The sequence below is a fragment of the Asparagus officinalis genome, chromosome 8 (assembly GCF_001876935.1).
Source record: "Asparagus officinalis chromosome 8, Aspof.V1, whole genome shotgun sequence".
NCBI lineage: Eukaryota > Viridiplantae > Streptophyta > Magnoliopsida > Asparagales > Asparagaceae > Asparagus > Asparagus officinalis.
Genome location: NC_033801.1, coordinates 120,800,381 through 120,818,634, shown reverse-complemented (window position 1 = coordinate 120,818,634; position 18,254 = coordinate 120,800,381). Strand labels below are relative to the sequence as shown.

Here is an 18,254-nt window from a genome sequence, read left to right as displayed (position 1 = left end):
GGAGCTTTGGCTTGCTGGCGAGCTTGACTTGGCCTATTGAGTGCAGACGAATTTTTCTTGTGCTGGCAAGCTAAGCACTGCAGGCGAGCTTTGGCTTGCAGGTGAGCAAAGAGTGTTGGCGAGCTTGGCTTGGCCTCTTGCTTGCTTTGAGCACACAGGTGAGCCCTGCTTGCTTTGAGCATGCAGGCGAGCTCGAATGGGCGAGGTTTGACCTCTCTTGTGTAAAGGAAATTTTTATTGCCTACAAAACCCACTTCAAAGTTTTCAGACTTAAATCAGGTTGTATGTGGTCTGGAACACTTTGAATGAAGAGGATCACTGCTCATTGGTTTGGGCCAATTTGAGCCCCTTGGTTGAGTTGAGCTCTTCAAGCGAGCTTGACGATGTGTAGGCGAGCTCGAGTTTTTAGGTGAGCTCAAGCTATTGACAGGTGAGCTCCAAATGTGCGGGCAAGCTCCAAATATGCAAGCGAGTTCTTGCTAGCAGGTAAGGTCCAAGTCGGTGGTGGGCGAGCCACGTGTCTGTAGGTGAACTCTTGCACTTGCCAGCTAAGGCGACGCATTGTATTCACGCGCTCGATCTGAGCTATAGATTTAGTGGCGTTCTTGATCTCAACCGTCAATTCGATGAGAGATCATGCTCGAACCGCCAGATCTCGGCCGTTCACGTAGAATTATGAACGTCCCGCCTGACTCATGGTCGTTCGATTCAAACTGTCGAATTGAACCGTCTACAGGCGATATGAGCCGCTCACTTCGACTGAGTTGGTGAATCTCAGCCATTGAGATTCGCCTATATGAAGCACTCATCTCCCTCGTTGGGAGGTTACTATGCTATTGAAAAACTTCCGCTCGAGTTCTCATAGAAAACCAGAGCCCCATCCTCATTCTTCCTCAAACTCAAAATGGCCCCCAAGAAGATTGCTTCTAAGAGGAGGAGAACAACCTCTTCTTCAGCCGTTGCTACTACAACCACCTCCAGCATGACTTGACCTCACTATGGTAAGTTAAGGACTACGTGATAAAAAATGGAGGAGATGAATAGACTCCTGTTCATCTTCTGGTGAACTTCGCCTACTCAGGTGAGGTTCGACTATTCTGGCGAGCTTAGCTATCAGGCGAGATCCTACCTTGTCAGGCGAGCTCAGCTGTCAGGTGAGCTTGGTTAGATCGCCTGTTAAAATGAACCTCGCCTGGACATTGTAGGCCGCCTTTCAATGACTTAGAGAATTCTTCAACTTTTGAGTCAAAGTTTCTAATTTCCTCTCGTCATATTTCGTAGCTCGAGAGGAGACCCTGGTTGTTAGGCCTCACAATATAAGATCCTCTGGGAAGAGACCTCTCTTGAGAGAGGAAGTGGACCGATATGAGGAGATTGCCTAAAAGAGGAGGCTAGCGAGATTAGAGCCTAAGCCCATTCTGATATCTGATGACGAGGAGGAGTTTCCCACTCCGACGTCCGCTCGGACATATTCCCCACAACCCAAGTGTAAGTCTGGCTTTTCTGACCCATCCAACATAGAGGGTTCTTGATGGAGGCCACCCGTTGATGATGATAGGTCTCTCCCCCAGGTATAGCCTATTGCTGTGATAGTCTCAGGTTAAGAATCTGCTTCTCTGGACCCTGAGATCCGTGTAGGGCCTCATCCAATGGTTAGAAAATGCTATGAAACAAGCAATCTCTATCGTTAGTGTAGGCATCGAAAATTGCCTATAGGTCTCCACGAACGGCTCAGTGCTAAGAAAACATGATGAACGTCACTATCTAGTTTACAAAAGCTCAATTAACATCGACGAACACTTGAAGTGAATCGACGAACTACGTGAAGCAACAGAGTTTCAGAATAACGAGAATACGAACTGAGCGGGAGCCCCGCGTCACTTACAAAAGGGCAAAATACCCTTCGTGTATCATTTATTCCACAGATGATCTAATCATTGGATATTATATAACTCCTCATTGGCTTTTCAACGCACTTTGAATCGTTCAAATCTGAGTTCGGATGAAGAAGTTACGGCGAAAACAAACGAACAGGCATAACGGAGCGTCTCAGGCTGAACTGGGACACCCGAGGTGTCTCGGCACGAGCGAGACACCCTAAGGTGTCTTGGCTAAGGCTGAGACACCCAAGGGTGTCTCGGCCCTGGTTGAGACACCCAAGGGTGTCTCCAACCTGATTTCGTCCTGTGCCTATAAATACAAGCCCCGGAGCCTTATTTTTTCGGATCTGGAATTTTGGAAATTAGGCGAAGCCCTGCCGGATTGAAGATTGAAGGTGCACGGATTTCAGAGAGGAGGAGGAGAGATCGGATCGAGTTTTTCAACGTAAGAGAGAGAGATTCTTCAGATCTCCAGCTCCCCGGGTTCGTTCCTTAAGATTATCCCGTCGCGATAATCTTAAGAAGAGCAATTATCTCGCCGTTGCCGAGATAAGCGCTATGGTTTCTTGATTCCTTTGCGAATCAACGAAGATCTGCCCGATTTTTCAGTAATCAGATCTGATTGACGGTGGTCCACGGATAAACCCCGGCACAAGCAAAGACACCCATGCAAGCAGAAGACCGATAAACGATCTCTGCGTTTGTTTGATAAAGTTGTAAACTTTTTTTTATTTTTATTGTGTAAGGAGATCTTATAAAAAGATCAACTTTTTATTTCATTCGAGTTTATTATAACGACTAAAGTTGTAATAGATTTGGTAGTAATGAAAACATCAACTTTCACCGCAAATAAACTGGCGACCACAGTGGGAGCCAACAGCTTCGCTGCCGAAGCTGTCGTGCCGCAGCCGACGATCAAGATCCCGGTGCTCGAAGAGGTCGAATACGAGTTCGACCAGCAGAAGTTCGAGGAGTATGTCTCCTCCTCCTCCTCCAGATCTGCCTCTCCTTGCAGCTCCCAGAAGATCCGTCGGTCTCCAGATCTGAAGACCCGAGAAGTTGATATCCCCGTAATCGATGCTACAGTTGCGATTTGCAACGACCCGCCAGCATCCGATGAGACCAGATCTGCAGATCTGAACTCCTTCGCGATCAAGGAGCCGACTGCTGAAGGCGCGCCAACTCTATCAAAGAGAGCACGTCAAAGGAAACGCCAACGCCTCACGTGCCAATTCGCCAAGGCTTTGGATCAGGTGGATGGACTCCATTACCAAGCAGATTTGGAATTCAAAAAGCGCCAAGTGGCTAATCTATCGCCACGACCAGCATCGGGATCCTCCTCCCAACCTCCGATTAACGAATGGGTTCGTGTCAAACGAACCCACTCTACTCTCGAGGAGAGAATCCAGAAGCACCGCGCCTTGCTTGCGCATGCCCGGATCCTTGCGTGAAAAGCACAGGAAATGCAAAAGGACGAGGCAGTTAAGAGATCGCCGAGATCCAAACAAGTTTGGATGCCAAAAGCTAAATCAGCACCTAGGGCAAAAGCAGGCGACGTTGCTCTCCGGCCTTCGTCAACTCCAGATCCTGCTCCCGCACTTCTGGTGAAGCCCTATGATAGCGTGGGTCTCTCCAAATCTAGAATCCCATTGAAGGATCGCATTGGCTCTCTACCCGAGGATCGAGGCAAAGCACCTATTAAGGAACGCTTGGGACCATTGAAGGAGCTTCGAACAAACATCCGGACTGGGGGTCGTACGCGACCTCCAAACAAATTAATTTCTACAACAGTCCGCTTGGGGGTGCGTGCAGAAAACCAGGAGCACGTTAAGGTTTCACCCTCACAAAGGTGTGATTCCAAGCATGTGACTCCCGTCGGCGCCAACAAGGCGATGTTTACTCAGATGAAAATGCGTCAGATAGAAGAATACGTTATACCTGAGAATTTATGTAAATAGCCGATAGGTTGCTCTGACCGTAACATTGATGAGTTGTACTATCGAGCTGGGGGTACGAATAAATCTCGAAAGAGAAGTACCCGAGAAACGGACTCTCACTGTCCGTGTACCAAAATTATCAGGACAGTATTATCAGCGTGTAGCTACCCCAAGACCGCTCCACGGAGGGTCTCGATATTCGAGAGTATCTCCGTAGAAGCATTGAAACCCAAATCAAGGCATTTTAGCAAGAGGCAATCAGCCAATCGAGAAGACGAACTCCCAGCATTCACCATCAATATGGTCGATAAGGGGAAGTCTCCGATTACTTCTAACCCCGATTTCTCCTCAGGAAAGAGAGTCAATTCGGGGATAGTCCAACTAATGTCTCGGCTTTAATTAGAAGCCGTCGGTTCTGAACAATCCGTAGTCATCGCCAACGTGACTGATAAGAGGAAATCTACCCGACCTTCTGATTCAGACCCCCTCATATCACATCGTTTAACTCGGCTACGTGCAGGGACTACTAGACGTAGAGATTATTTGAGGATGACCAGAGGACTATCCTCGGACGATGAAGCGTCAGACGCTTGCTCGGCAGTCGCTTCAGAGGCTACCGTATCCAGTCCCGGACAATCTCGTGAGGTGTTTATGATCAACACCAAGGAAGTAGCCAAAATGGTTGAGGATGCTTTAGCTAAGCAGAAAGAAGCATTCAAGATCGAAGTGGAAATGGCTATGCAGGAGATGAGACAAATGCACGACCAACAAATTCGAGCTTTATCGAATCATCTAGGTGAGTCCATCCGTCGCAGCACTGCTAACCAAGCAGGTAGCGATTCAGATGTGGATGAACACAACACTGGGGGTGGTCCCACTAAAAATAATAACGATGGGGGTGGACCCACCAATGATGATAACACTGGGGGTGGCCGCATTATTCCTCTCGAAAATTGTCCAAAACAAGATATAGATGAGGACGAAAAGATGAAGGACCTCGAGAGCAAAATTAATGCTTTAATGTCTGCTCAAGAGGTAAAGAAGACCGGCATTCCATGTCCTTACTCGAAAGAGTGGGATTCGATCCCGTATCCGGCGAAGTTCAACCTGATCAACTTCACGCCGTTCGACGGGAGTGGGATTCGATCCCGTATCCGGCGAAGTTCAACCTGATCAACTTCACGCCGTTCGACGGGAAGGGCTCACCACTCAGCATCTAATCTACTTTAAGTCTCACTTGGGCATGATTTCTAGCAACGAGCCCTTGATGGTGCGGTCATTCGTTGGCACCCTTCGCGGGCCTGCCTTCGATTGGTACCGCCGTCTCAAGCCCGGAAGCATCAAAAGCTAGGAGGACCTGGAGAGCATGTTCCTCGCTCATTTCTTCGATGATGATGCCGAAGTGTCGATCAGGACACTCTTCGATGAGAAACAAAAAGACGGAGAGTCGGTGGATACCTTCATCAAACGCTTCCGCAATCAGGCAATGAACTGCAAGGATCCCGTCATGGAGGAATTCATCTTGCAGACCTGTCATAACAACTTGTCCATTAATATCTTGGACGTTATGGGAGTCGAGCCGCTCAATACCTGGAAAGAGTTGAAGGTGCGTGGAGAGCAGGCCGAACGCTTTCTCAGAAGGAGGAAGGTCGAAAGAAGCCAACCGATGGCTAACCCTCTGAATCCGAGTCTCATTTCCCATGAGGAAGGGAAGGCACCTACAATGGTTGTTGATGTTAATCAGACGTCGCAACAGCAACCCTGAAGATAGCAGAAGACTTCAGATTCGAGGCTCCAAAAAGAGTACTCATTCAAGGATGAAGACGTTCCAACCATCTTCGAGACCCTTCTTGAAAACAACAAGATTAAACTGCCACCCATCACAAATCAGGAGGAAGCTGACAATACTATGGATCTGAAGTACTGCGCGTACCATAGGAGGATCCTCCATCCCACCAAGACTTGCTTTACTTTAAAGAATATCATCCAAACCTTGGTTGAAGCCGGCGTCATAGCGCTAGGATAAGCCAAATGAGAACGACAACACTCCGATAAGTATAAGAGTATAAACTGCTCCTTCCTAGACTCCGACAAGTATAAGAATATAAACTGCTTCTCAATCCTCCAACCGGTATAAGAGGTTAAACTGCTTCCTGATACTCCAATTGGTATATGAGTCTAAACTGTTTCCTACCGTTGACGGGAAGTTCCTGGAGAATTTTTATATGTAATATTCTTAAGGATAACCCGATCATGTAACCGAATGCAATGATAAACCCAGTTTCGTGAAGAAGCTGGGGGTGGATGATTCATGTAACGGGAAGTTCCCGGAAGAATACTATATGTAATTTTCTTAGGGATAACCCGATCATTACAAACAAAGTGATAAACACTAAACCCCCGCTGTGATTTTCGAACACTCTTTTGCTGAGACGAGATTCGATCACTTCGTTGGATCAATCTTTCCTCACGAAATTCCCATTGGTGTTTGAAAACTCACAGTGAGATTCGATCACTTCGTTGGATCAATCTTTCCTCACGAAATTCCCATTGGTGTTTGAAAACTCACAGTCTTCCACCACAAAATCCCCCACCGATCAGACTAATTGACGGTGGGACCACTAAAATTCCTTTTGGTTGAAACCACTCAAACTTCTATGTGTTTCTGCATTCAACATTCCCATTATTAAATTCCGGACATAATACTTGGAATTTTGATCTGTCAATCTTTGACGAATTGTCAAACCCCTTCGTGTTAAGTCCTTATCACTTGACACTAAGAACCCCTACTGAGTGATTTGTATGAGTCATCACTCCTACTATGATTTGTACTCCCACTCCCAGTGTTTACCTGGTCAAACCTTCTTACAGTTAGGACCACAACCAAAATCTCCTCTCGATTCCTCCAATGAACGAGAGATCCACAAATCGAGCGATCAAACCTTCTTACAGTTAGGATCGTCTCAAACATCCCACTCGGTCAAACCTTCCTAGAGTTAGGGCCAAAACCAAAATTCTCTCTCGATTTCTCCAATGAACGAGAGGTCTATTTTCAAATCGAGTGATCAAACCTTCCTACAGTTAGGGTCATCTCAAACTCCCGCTTGGTCAAACCTTCCTACAGTTAGGACCAAAACCACAATTCACTCTCGATAAACGAGAAATTCATCTTTAGTTTGGTAATCAAACCTTCCGACAGTTAGGGTTATCTGAATCTTTTTGATTCTCGGAGTGGAGATCCCACTCTTAGTTTCACCTTTCCGGATTCTGGGGGTGGAAATCCCACCTCGAGTCTCTTTTCTAGCTGAAGATAGAATATAAAATTCTTCTTCTTCAGTGTCAGGAGATAGAATATAAAATTCTTTCTCTTCCATTTCGGGTTCGTCTTTGCCCCAAGAGAAGACACCACTTTTTTCAACTCCCAAAATCCGTGCTTCACAGGTATGGGGAATTTTATCTCGAATCCTAAGTAGGGATAAGTCAACGCCTAACACGCTTTGCCGGTTTAGTCTTTCACCGATTGAAGAAGACACCAGAATTCCAGTCTGGGGAATTTTATCCTGAAGCCTAAGTAGGGATAAGTCAACGCCTAACACGCGTTGCCGGTTAGTCTTTGACCGTAAAAAGGACAGAAGATCACATATTCAACATTGTGGCATGTTGTTATTAATAACACCATAATCCATACCTCACACGCATGGGTAATTTTATCCCAAAGCCTAAGCAGGGATAAGCCAACACCTAACATGCGTCGTCGGTTTAGTCTTTTACCGATTGAAGAAGACACCAGAATCCGAGTCTGGGGACTTTTATCCTGAATCCTAAGTAAGGATAAGTTAGCGCCTAACACACGTTGTCGGGTAGCCTATTCCTGTAATAATGGCGAAGTCTACGTATTCGAAGTCGTAGCATCAAGTCTAAGGGAGTTCATTCCTTTCGCACAACGTCATATGCGGAACGGGCTTAAAACAATCCGCATGTAAGCCCGATTCAAACGGTAATCAGTAAGAGCACGTCAAATCTGTTGAGGGCTGAGGATTTGCCAAAAATCCTAAGTCAACATCTGATGCACATCGCTGTTTAGTCTTTTCACAGGAGAAAGACGAAGTCTACGTATTCAATATCGTAGCACTAAAAGGGTTAACTCTTTTAGCTTAACGTCACATACGGAATGGACTTAAACAATCTGCATGCTAGCCCGACTCAAACGGTAGTCGGTAAAGGCCCATCAAACCCGTTGATGGCTAAGGATTTACCAAAAATTCTATAAATGTGAGTCATTGACGCATCAGCTCCGTTAGTTGGTCTCGTGACTTGATTATCCAACAATATTAAGATAAGATCCACACATGCAGATGAATTAGCTTTAACAGTTGATCCTACAGCCTCGACACTTGGGACCACCATGCTCCAATACCTTAAGAGCTTAAACTGTGTATACTCCAATAAACGTACGAGTATAAACTGTATCAACGTATGACAATTTAAACCCTATGGTTAACGCCGGTCAACGCGTAACCCTAGGTCAACATCAGTCAACGCGTTGCGATTAAAAAGTCAACGTACGACGTCCAAAACCCTAGGGTCAACACCGGTTAACACGTAACCCTAGGTCAATGCCAGTCAACGTGTTGCGATCAAAAAGTCAACATACAACGTTCAAAACCCTAAGGTCAACGCCGGTCAACGCGTAACCCTAGGTCAACGCCAGTCAACGCGTTGCGATCAAAAAGTCAACGTATGACGTTCAAAACCCTAAGGTCAATGCCGATCAATGCGTAACCCTAGGTCAACGCCAGTCAACGTGTTGCGGTCAAAAAGTCAACGTACGACGTTTAAAACCCTAGGTCAACGTCAGTCAACGCGTTGCGATCAAAAAGTCAACGTACGATGTTCAAAACCCTAAGATCAATGCCGGTCAACGCGTAACCCTAGGTCAACACTAGTCAACGCGTTGCGGTCAAAAAGTCAAAGCACGATGTTCAAAACCCTAAGGTCAACGCCGGTCAACGCGTAACCCTAGGTCAACGGTAGTCAACGCGTTACGATCAAAAAGTCAACGCGAGTCAATATATCATGACGGAGGTAGTCAGTTCAAGGTTAACTCGATGACACGAGCCAAACTCAACTCATCAGTTTTAGATTTGAGACTTTGACGACGGCCAGACGATAAACGCAGCGCCGGAAGGACTTCAGCTATTCGTCAAAGCATTGAATAGACTGAAAATCGAAGGAGTCAAGAATCGAAGCTAACTATAGGTCCTTCACACCGACTGAAGGTTGGACCAATCACATCCAAAGTATTCCAGCCTTTTTTACAAAAGAAACGAGTCTGGAACGCTTTGAAGGGGGTATCTGTAGGCATCGAAAATTGCCTATAGGTCTCCACGAACGGCTCAGTGCTAAGAAAACACGATGAACGTCACTATCCAGTTTACAAAAGCTCGATTAACGTCGACGAACACTTGAAGTGAATCGACGAACTACGTGAAGCAACGGAGTTTCAGAATAACGAGAATACGAACTGAGCGGGAGCCCCGCGTCGCTTACAAAAGGGCGAAATACCCTTCGTGTCTCATTTATTCCACAGATGATCTAATCATTGAGCTTATAGAACTCCTCATCGGATTTCCAACACACTTTGAATCGTTCAAATCCGAGTTCGGATGAAGAAGTTACGGCGAAAATAAACGAACAGGCATAACGGAGCGTCTCAGGCTGAACTGGGACACCCGAGGTGTCTCGGCACGAGCGAGACACCCAAGGGTGTCTCGGCCCTGGTTGAGACACCCAAGGGTGTCTCCAACCTGATTTCGTCCCGTGCCTATAAATACAAGCACTGGAGCCTTATTTTTTCGGATCTAGAATTTTGGAGATTAGGCGAAGCCCTGCCGGATTGAAGACTGAAGGTGCACGGATTTCAGAGAGGAGGAGGAGAGATCGGATCGAGTTCTTTAACACAAGAGAGAGAGATTCTTCAGATCTGCAGCTCCCCGGGTTTGTTCCTTAAGATTATTCCGTCGCGATAATCTTAAGAAGAGCAATTATCTCGCCGTTGCCGAGATAAGCGGTACGGTTTCTTGATTCCTTCGCGAATCAACGAAGCTCTGCCTAATTTTTTAGTAATCAGATCTGATCGACGGTGGTCCACGGATAAACCCCAACACAGGCAAAGACACCCACGCAAGAAGAAGACCGATAAATGATCTCTGCGTTTGTTTGATAAAGTTATAAACTTTTTTTATTTTTATTATGTAAGGAGATCTTATAAAAAGGTCAACTTTTTATTTCATTCGAGTTTATTGTAACGACTAAAGTTATAATAGATTCGGTAGCAATGAAAACATCAACTTTTACCGCAAACAGTTAGCATTGGGTGGGCACCTTCTTTTACTTCTACCCCTTCATAGCTGATAGCCTGAATGACATCCAGTGCATAGGTGGTATTGGGCTGGCTAGGCGTTGTGAGGAAAAGGTCATTCGCCTGGAGGAAGCCATGCATCGCTTGGAGGGATTGGTGTTCATCGACCTACATGATGAGGTAGCACCACTCATAATCGAAGCTCGGATCAAAGTTTTTCGTGAGTGTAAAGCTTGAGAGAAGAGGATATCGGAGCAGGAGGTTATTGTCACAAACTTCTGTGAGCGAAAATGTCATTTGTAGACCAAGATGGATGCTTACAACAACATTGTTGAGCGTAGCGGGGTCGGGACCGCACAGGGAGAGGCGATCCTGAAGGACTTTAAGCTCGAGAGCACCAGAGTTCATGGTGCTTATAGAGAAGTGATGGAAGCTCTCCATGCGCTGCATTGAGAAGACACGGCTGCTACTGATGCTGATGCTCTTGCTGAGGCCGAGCTCCAGAAGGAAGCTGAGGAGCAGCTCCATGCCGACCGGGCGAAGAGGCTGGCTGCTGTTAAGGCTGAGCTTGCATCCTTCAGTTTGCTAGATTAAGCTCGACAGGGTTGATTTTGAGACGTCTTTATTTTCTTTATTTGAATGTATTGTCATGACTTTGTTTGAATGTATTGTCATAACTTTGTTTGAATGTATTATCTCAAAATCAGCTTATGAATGAAGTTTTGAATTTGTTATCCGATCATCACATCTCAAATAACTTGTGCACTCTCCTCTCTTGTTGACCGACACTTAAGATTTTTATCAAATCCCCAGCTACCAACGGGTTTGATTTGCCTTTAATGGTTACCGTTAGGGGTGTACACGGTTCGGTCCAAACCAAAAAAACCGACCGAACCGACCGAAAATTAGCAGTTCGGTTCGGTTTTAGTTCTAAATCGGTTTGGGTTGGGTTGAAAATCTTTCAACCCGAACCACCCAAACCGATCGCCCATAACCCATACCCATTTTCTATTACCCGACCCGTGTTCTTCACTTACTATAAAATCCCAAACTCCACCAGCCCTAAACCTAACTCTCCTCTTCTCCAACCTCAGATCCAGTCGCCGCCGCCTCCAACCTTGGCTCCGACCATCCTTGTCCTTGCAATAATTTTTGGTGCATGTTTATGCCGCATCAATACATCTCTCCCTCGTCCAAATCTGGCCATCCCTGCGCCGAATCTGTCTAAGTCGGCCATGGCTGCAGCCGCCTCCAGATCTGCCATGGCTCCGCCCTCGGCTCCAAGCTCGTCGCCGACTACACCAAGTCCGTCAAGCAAATCCCCTACAACATCTCTATTCTTGAGATCTCCGATCCCATTACTTTCCCCGGTCTTCTTGACGCTCCCTCCACTGCCACCACCAACATCACCACTCTTCTTGACAAAGCCGGGTGCAATACTTTTGCTGGTCTCGTCGAGAGCTCGGGAGGTCTGAAGATGTTCGAGGCTGTTGAGGACAAGGGGCTGACACTGTTTGCGCCTAGCGATGAGGCTTTCAAGGCTAAGGGGGTTTCGAATCTGAACAAGCTCAGTAGCACTGAGCTTGTGACATTGCTGCAGTACCATGCGCTGCCGAGTTATTCTTCGAAGGCGTCGTTAAAGGGAACCGATCATCCCATCGCCACCAGTGGAGCTGGCAAGTTTGATCTGACTGTGAGTTCTCATGGCGATGATGTGAGCTTGAAGACTGGAATGAGGAGTTCTCGCATTGCGGAGACGGTTCTTGATGATACTCTGGTCTGTAGTCTGACTGTGGATAGTATCTTACTGCCGTCATAGTTGTTCGATGGGGCTAGTTTATAAGTAAGTCCCTCATTGACTTCTCTTTTCAATTTCAAGTCCTTTTCAATTTATCATGAATATGAATTGCCACTGGTTAATCTATTGTTTGGAACATATTCAAGTTTTGCATATAGTTTCCTGCTAGACTATTGAAAGTCTGATGAAGTTACAACTGAACAAACCGAACCGAACCGCACCGAACCGACATGCAATGGTTCGGTTCAGTTTTGAATAGTGGGCAGTTCGGTTCGGTTGTTTAAAATTTGATAAAAACTGAGCCGAACCGAACCGTGCTTAGCCCTAGTTACTGTTTGAATCGGGCTAGCCATACTATTCCCCTCAGTATGACGAGCTATCAAAAAGTTTCTTTTAGACTTAATGCTAAAATTTCTTTCCTACCCTTAGCCGTTCAAGGCATTGGGTTAGGTTAATCATAGCCGTTAAGTCGTAATTAAGTTGGGTTGTGTCGTTAAGTGTAACAACTTAGCCCGAAATGGCCGATTACTTGCGTGAGCGATCGGGAGAGGGTCCGAATAATGACTCATCGCTTGGTAGGTCGCTATTCGTGAATCGATAAGGCATATCGCTTGGTAGGATGTTATCGACAAATAACGCCATTTGCGGGAATGATAGTGTTGGGATAATCAAATCGTTCATGGACATAGAAGTGTGACGATTGATTGATATAGTAGCACATCGCATGGTAGGCTACTACCCATCAATTGTTCTAAGAATATTCGAACGTACAGAATGGATCAGATCGTTCAGGGACGTATAAGTGTGACGACTGATCGGACAATGTCATTTGCAGGAATGACGAAGTTGGCTATCATAGGTTATCGTTAATGTGATAGTTTTATGGACCCACCATCCTATCAGAGAGGATTGGTGGGGGATTTTGTCAGAGGTTTAATGTTAACATGATGGGATTGTCATGATAGAAGCGATTTTGAGAACTTACCATCCTATTGAATAAGATTGGTAAGAAAATTGGATTGTCGCGACCGAAGCGACTTTGAGGACTTACCATCCTATTGAAGAGGATTAGTAAGAAAATTGGATTGCCATGATCAGAGCGACTTTGAGGACTTATCATCTTATTGAAGAGGATTGGTAAGGAAATTAGATTGTTATGATCGGAGTGACTTTGAGGACTTACCATCGTATTAAAGAGGATTGATAAGAAAATTAGATTGTCATGATCGGAGCGACTTTGAGGACTTATCATCCTATTGAAGAGGATTGGTAAGTTGATTATCAGATGTGTAGTGTTAACTTGACAGAATTTGGGTACTTGTGATTTGAACACTATTTTGGGGATCCATCGCTCTATTAAAGACAGACGATAAGTTATTTTTGTCAGATATGATTGTTAACGTGATAGTCGGAGTGGGCTCGTCATCCTGTTGAAGAGGATCAGTAGGGGAAATTTGGCTTTAGCTCTAACTATCTGGAGGTTTTACTAAGTGGGGGTTTGAGACGATCCTAACTGTTTAAAGGTCTGATCATTCCATTTGGTAGACCTCTTGTTCATGGAATGAATCGAGTGAGGATTTCGGCTTTAGTCCTAACTGTAGGAAGGTTTGGTCAAAGTGGAAGTGTAGGGCACAGTTTAACCTCGTATATCAGTCGGAGGTAAGGAGTAGTTTACCCTCATGCACTAGTGGGAGAGAAGGAGCAGTTTAGCCACGCTAGTTGGAGGAAATGAAGTAGCATTTTATATTCGTGCACTTGTCAGAGTAAATGAAGAAGAAGTTTATACTCGTATACTTGTCGGAGTAAATGAAGAAGTAGTTTATACTCGTATACTTGTCGGAGTATATGAAGAAGCAGTTTATACTCATATATTTGTCAGAGTAAATGAAGGATTGAAGGAAGATTATGGGTAGTACTTCTTTGGGAATTTGTCGTTGATAGGCATCATGATCTTATCGCCATTCGGTTAGATGAGGCGTTAAGCTCTATTAGAATAGACTGTCTCTATCACGAATGACCCTTCCCATTTAGGTTAGAATTTTCCTTTCTTTTTGGAGTTAAGTATCATAGGTCGTCGAACAACAAGGACCAACTCTCCTTCCTTGAAAGATCTGTGCTTGACTTTCTTGTCGAAAGCCTTGGAGATTCGGCCTTGATAGAACTTATTGTATTATTGAGCTTCGAGCCGCTTCTTATCTAATGCCTCCAATTCCACAAGACGTCATCGATGACTTTCTTCAGTCGTCATCCCTGTTACGAGTGCGACGCATAGGGACAGAATCTGAATCTCTAGCAGTAGCACGACTTCGCAACCGTATACCAGAGAGTAAGTTGTGGTACTGGTTGGTATACGAACCGTGGTACGACACACCCATAAGCTTTCACGAAGCTTTTCATTCTAGTCGTGCTTGCTGTTAGATGTCAGCTTGGTCATGATCTTGATGATCGTCTTGTTGAAAGCCTTGACTAGTCTATTTGCTGATGGATTATAAGCCATGGATGTCAGGTTATGTATTCTGAACTTGTCACAGAATCAAGTGAATGCATGACTAACAAATTATGATCCGTTATCATGAATGATACGTCTTGGGACACTATATCGTTAGACAACGTGATATTTGATGAACTTGATTACATCACCGACTTTGACTTCTCTTAAGAGAACGGCTTCGGTCCACTTAGAGAACTAGTCGGTTATCGCAAGGATGAAGCGATGACCTTTGGCTGATGGTGGAGATATCGGTCCGATGACATCCATCCCCCATGTATCAAATGACCACGAAGTTGCTGTCGGATGCATGTCTTCTGTGGGTTGTGAATGTAGTTAATATGGATTTGACATGCATGACAACGCTTGGCATAAGTGACAACGTCGTGGATCATCCTGGGCTAATAATAGCCCATCCTTCACAAGTAATCCTAGAGCTTAGGTCCGGATTGGTGAGCGTCGCAGGTACCGTCATGGGCTTCCCGTAGGGCTTCCTGTGTTTCTGTCATGGAGAGACATCGAAGCAACATACCGTTGTAGGTCTTACGATACAACACCTTTGTTGTCGAATCATAGTAGAATCTTGGAGCGTGTCTGCGAACAGAATCTTGATCCTTTACGTCTTCGGGTAGTATGTCATATAAGACGTAGTCGATTATTGGAAAATACCAATCTCTCAGCTCGAGCTGACCCGTAGCCTGGTGAGTTGCACTCGCTTACAGAATATGCTCCAGTCGAAAGAGTTGCCAGCTTGCGACGGTGACGCGCTGACTGGTTCCTAGTGGTTGAGCTAGGTTAGATGCTAATGATGCTAGGGCATCTGCGTGCATGTTCTTAGAATGAATCATGTGCTCAATGCGGAAGCTTTCGAATGATTCGACTAGTTTGATAACGGCTTCATAACATGAGATTAAGTCATCATTTCTGACCTCGTATCCCCCTGTCATCTGTCTAACAATGAGCTGAGAGTCACCGTAAGCTTCGAGATGATTCACCCCCAACTCCTTGGCGAAGCCTAGTCCAATGAGTAGTATGTTTTACTCAGCCACGTTGTTAGTACATAGCTCAGTTAAGGAGAAACCTCGAGGTAATATGTGGTTTCACGGAGAAACCAAGACCACCCTCACTCCAGCGATGATAGACCCGCTTGTGCCTACGTGAGATGCTCTGTCGAAGTACAATCGCCAAACTTCTTCCTGCGAGGTTGCATTAACCTCGTGGGTTTCATCCGGCATTGCTTCGAATAGGCCAATCTTTGACACAAGCGGATGACTGGCCATGAGATCGTAAATTACTTGTACTTTGACGGATTTCGGTGGCATAAAGTGTATGTCGTATTGAGACAACAGGAGTGCCCATCTTGTCGGCAGCTAATTTAAGGATCCAAGCTGGGTCATGACGACTCTGATAGGATTCATTCGAGAGATGACGTGTATGGTTTGACCAACCAGATAGTGTTGTATTTTCTGGATGGAAAACAGCAAGGCCAAACACTCCTTTTTGACCATGAGGTATCGTCGTTCAGCTCCCTGCAAGGTTCTACATTGGTAATAGATGTCTTGTTCATGGTCGGCATCGTCATTCTATATTAAGAGGATGCCAAGAGAATGCTCCATTGCTCGCTGTTTGTTGGAAAATTGCAGTAAAAAGACAATGAAAGAAAATTTGACTTGTATTCCTCTCAAAATCAATTACAATTTGGATTCCGATTACAAAAGAGAGGAGAATGAATTTGATTCTCCCCTTTGTTTAATTCTGGGTTCTTCACGGTGGCGATGAGATGCCTCCCTCGAATGCTCGCGTCGAGTTTGCTTCTCGTTGACGATCCGCACGTCTTGATTCACTGGAACGTAGTTTTCTCCTCACGATTTGACGCTGTGGAGCACTTGCGTGGCAAGTCTTAAAAATAACTCTTGACGAGTTAATAACTCAGAGTGAGTTTTAGAAGAACTTGCAGAGCAAGTTTTGAACTCTGATCGAGTTGATAACTCTGAATGAGTTGATAACTCTGAACGAGTTTGAAACTCTATGGAAGAGTTGATTTAACCGAAAGTCGGTTAATAAGCCAAGGCCGAATGATTTCAAAGGCTTCAATCAAAGCCTTCCAAAATGATTCAAGAGCTCCTTCAAGTCGCTGATCTCCAAAGCTCTCTGTTGCTGCAGAAAGCTCAAAGATGCCCGATCAAGGATCCCCAAAATGTCAGCCAAAAAAGAGCCCCTGAACTCAGTTGAGTTTCCCCCTATTTATAGGGGATTTAGGGGTGTAACCGCCCCCTTAAATCTCTCCTTAATGAGGGTTTAATGGGGTGTAACTGCCCCCCATAAATCTCTCCATGATAGGGTAGTGATCCCCTAAAATCTTGGGGAGAAAACGGTTCTGGAACCGTTCAAATCGTGCTTGAACGAGTCAAACGCTGAAAACAGCGTTCTGGGCCCGAACTGTGCGTTTCTGGACCTGAAACGCACAGTTGAGGCTGAAAACGCACAGCTGGGGCTGAAAACGCACAGCTAGAGCTGAAAAACGCACAGCTGGGCTGAAAACGCACAGTTGAGGCTGAAAACGCACAGCTGGGGCTGAAAACGCACAGCTAGAGCTGAAAAACGCACAGCTGGGCTGAAAACGCACAGTTGAGGCTGAAAACGCACAGCTGGGGCTGAAAACGCACAGCTAGAGCTGAAAAACGCACAGCTGGGCTGAAAACGCACAGTTGAGGCTGAAAACGCACAGCTGGGCCCGTAAACGCACAGTTAAGGCTGAAAACGCACAGCTGGAGCTGAAAACGCACAGTTGAGGCTGAAAACGCACAGCTGGGCCCGTAAACGCACAGTTAAGGCTGAAAACGCACAGCTGGAGCTGAAAACGCACAGTTGAGGCTGAAAACGCACAGCTGGGCCCGTAAACGCACAGTTGGCCTGTTTCAGGCTGGCTAAGTCCAATGTTCTGACGAAGTCCAGTCTTGCAGACGGACCTCAGAACATAACTTGCTACGAAGAACAAGTCATAACTTTCAAACCGTAAGTCGGAATTGGACGAATTATATATGAAAATCGGCTATCTCGACGAGACGGGGCCATCCGAACCTAGCCTAAGGCTTTGGTTCGCTTCCTCCGTTTCGCCAAATTCCTCACGGTTAGAGAGATATTTGCATTCTAATATGAAGAGACCGTCAATTTGTAGTCTCTTTTGCTAGAGCTTTGCACAAATCGTCCTCTTGTAATCTTTGTCTTGGCTCTTTGAAAATATGAGAGTCGTCAGATTGTAACTCCCGATGTTGATTGTGAATGCTGTTGAATTAGAGCTTTCATCAGTTGTCGTGAATGTCGTCAGATTGTAACCTTCTACGTGAAAGTCCTCAAATTGTAGCCTTCTGGAAGTCGTCAGATTGTAACTTCCATCATCGGTGTTTGATGGGGGATCAACTATCTATTGTGATTTTTAGACAGCCTACAGAACCCCCTCCAAAGTTTTCGAAAGTTCGCGGTTGACTGGGACGAATTTTCGGAATACTTTGGATCTCAACTCCGATTTTGGAGCTGTTGATTTCTTGTCACAAAGGAGTTGTTCTCTGCACTCGCTTCGAAGGCAGCTTGGTTGAAGGGATTTTCTACGCAGGACCTGTGTGAAGGTATGCGCCATAATCCTGCTTCTGGAATGTGGGGGTGGACCCTCGGCGTTCGGTTTTTGCATCGCGGGTCTGATCTCAACGTTTTGACTTAAGACATGGAAGTGGCTTCCGTGCATTTTTGACTAAGTCTTTGAGACTTGTCTTTGGCGCATCTGTTTTAAGTC

At 45.5% G+C, this 18,254-nt stretch overlaps 1 pseudogene; it reads left to right on the top strand.

Annotated features, from left to right (window-relative positions):
• On the top strand, positions 11,407-12,021 carry LOC109821813 (annotated as a pseudogene).